Source organism: Lipotes vexillifer, unplaced genomic scaffold, assembly GCF_000442215.2.
Source record: "Lipotes vexillifer unplaced genomic scaffold, Lipotes_vexillifer_v1.1 scaffold134, whole genome shotgun sequence".
Classification (NCBI taxonomy): domain Eukaryota; kingdom Metazoa; phylum Chordata; class Mammalia; order Artiodactyla; family Lipotidae; genus Lipotes; species Lipotes vexillifer.
Genome location: NW_006787464.1, coordinates 3170174 through 3173083, shown reverse-complemented (window position 1 = coordinate 3173083; position 2910 = coordinate 3170174). Strand labels below are relative to the sequence as shown.

Sequence of the window (2910 nt, the reverse complement as noted above, 5' to 3'; positions counted from 1 at the left end):
CTCTTTCCCACCCCATTTCTCCTTTTCAACTTATATGCCTGCTCAGATCTCACTTTAAAGCAAACCCTCGCGCTCGCACACCTGCACTACTTAGCCTGGCTAACACCATCTTGTCTCTCCATTTCTGTTCACATGTAGCCTCCTCTCTAAGCCCATGCTTCAGCTTTTCTCTGTTCCTAGAGTGCCCTGTGCACACCTCTAATATTACACTTATCCTGTACTGCAGTTTACTTGTTTATATGTCTATCCCTCCCACTGGACAAAATATCAAAATATAACTGTAGGACCTTGACTGTATTTTTTACCTCTTGCTGAATTCCAGTTACCTTATATAGTAATCTCAATAAATTTTTGTTGAATCAATAATGTAGAGGCCAACTCTAAAATAATGAATGTGTCATTTTGAGAAGCTGTTTCCAAATCTAAATAAAGAAGCTGGAATGGGCCCAGAAACTTCAAGAGGCTTATATCCTCAAGACCCATCTGCAGTGAGGTTTAAAGAAGTAACGTATTTTGACATACTACATCTTAACAAGAGCAGGATACTAAACAGTGGTAAGATCTCAATTTCCCCCCAACAGAATTCCCTTTAAAACTTATATACATAGTGCTTATTCATTGAAGAAAAAAAATTTAAATATAAAAATCACCTGTAATACCATATTGTAGATATGGTTTCTGTTAATATTTCCACGTACATTCTCCTAGATTTTTTTTTACTATGTTAAAATGTGTATTTGTGTAAATATATTTTTTTAAATGACATCATACCATGTATACTTTTGAAAGCCTACTTTTTCACTTATTATGTGCATATTTCCATGCTAATAAAAACATAGCTACAATATCACTTTAATGCTGGAGTGGGATTAAGGTGGGTGAGGGTCATGATATATTTAACCAATCCATCCTCTATTATTAAATATTTAGGCTTTGAAATGTTTCATTATTGAGGTGTTTCATTATTTCAAAAACATTTCAACAAACATTTTTGTGCTTACATTTTTTTAAGCTCATGCCTTATTATTTGCTAGGATACATTTCTTTTGTTGTCGTTGTTGTTGTTGCATTGGGTTTTTATTGCTGTGCACGGGCTTTCTCTAGTTGCATTGAGCGGGGGCTACTCTTCATTGAGGTGCGCGGTCTTCTCATTGCGGTGGCTTCTCTTGTTGCAGAGCACAGGCTCTAGGCACGTGGGCTTCAGTAGTTGTGGCACGCAGGCTCAGTAGTTGTGGCTCGAGGGCTCTAGAACGCAGGCTCGGTAGTTGTGGTGCACAGGCTTAGTTGCTCCGCAGCATGTGAGATCCTGCTGGACCAGGGCTTGAACCCGTGTCCCCCCCATTGGCGGGTGGATTCTTAACCACTGCGCCACCAGGGAAGTCCCGAGGACACATTTCTAATGGCAAAATTTCTTGATCAAAAGATATGTTCATATTTAAAGTTTGTTAGTGTTACCAATTGCCAACTTTCTCTTAAGAAAGTTGTACCAATTTACACACCTGCCAGCAGTATACAAGGGTATGTTTTCCCCACACTCTCACCAATATAGGTTATGCTAATTCTACTTACTCTTTCTCGGTCTGGTTTGATTTCCCAGGTTTTTTCAAAATTTGCATCTCAGTGGTTGCTAACTAGGCTAAAAATTTCATATCTTTATTATTACTTTTATTTTATATTTATGTTTTGAGTAGCCTGTTCATATCCCATGATCTCTAATTATTTGAAAACTTATATATATAGATAATCAATCCTCTTTTTGCCAAAAATGTAGCATATACTTTTCTTAAATTGCTCTTTGCATTTTAAAGCCTTATTTATGGTGTTTTAAAATTTTTTACTTTACTATGCATAAAGTTTGAGATTTTTTTTCCCATAGTTAATCCATCTTTTCCTTCAAGCTTCATGCCTTTCCCACATGAGGCAGAGATTACCAGTTACCTACCAAATACTCTCTCCTCAGCTTCTTTAGCAAGGGAACAATGTATTTCTGAGCCTCCTTTGCAGTTGGGTGTGATCAGGTGACCAGTTAGGGTCAATGCCTGCAAGGGTTGTTGTGTGACCTGGGGCAAAACTCCTGAAGAGTGAGAGTTGAGGCTTCTCCCTTCTTTTCTGTTGCCTAGAAGGAAACAGCTAGATCTCCAGCAGCCATCCTGGACCACTTCCATCTTGCGGATGGAAGTCAACTTGGCAGTGGGTACAGAAGGAAGGAGCCTGGAGTCCTCACAATGTTATGAAGCTGTCACACTAACCCTGGGCTGTCCACTTCCAAATTTCTTTTATACAAGAGAATAAATAAGTCACTGTAGTCAGGCCTTTGGTAAGAGCAACTCTTACTCCTAAGAGCGATTCCTAACTCATGTGCCAACCCAAGGTTATATCAATATTTATTTGTATTTTTATCTACTATATTACCTCTACATTTACAGATGTACAACTGAAACGACATATAACCAAGGTTCGACAGTGTCTGTAAGATAATCATTTTTGGTAGAAGCTTCTTCAAAATGATAATTGCTAGATCCCCATGTGGATAAACTGTTACACTGAATTTTAAGGAAGGATCTAATTATAGAGTTTTATTCTATCAGGCGTTTTTTGAAAAAGTTAGGCCAATGATCTTGACTTGAAATACTTTTATTATACAGATCTTGAGAAATAGCTTTAATATCTATTTTTTTTTGATGAATTATGGGCTTACATCCTAAGTTAGTTTTCAGGGGATGCAACTATAAAATGTGTATAGATAGTTGGGAGGTTTTCAGTGTCGATAATTGGATACATATGTAAATTTGTGTAATAAAGAGCTGTATTATAGCAAAATTGTACTATAGTTCCATAACAGCCAGAATCATTTTAATATACTATTGGTTTTTTTTTTTTTTTTTTTTTTTGCAATAGGCGGGCCTCTCC

General features: G+C 37.1%; 1 protein-coding gene across 3 annotated transcripts in view; it reads right to left on the bottom strand.

The window, feature by feature from the left end:
- IL12RB2 (interleukin 12 receptor subunit beta 2) overlaps positions 1 to 2910 on the bottom strand; it is a 78439-nt gene that overhangs the window by 33090 nt on the left and 42439 nt on the right. The gene's annotated exons all lie outside the window — the stretch shown is intronic.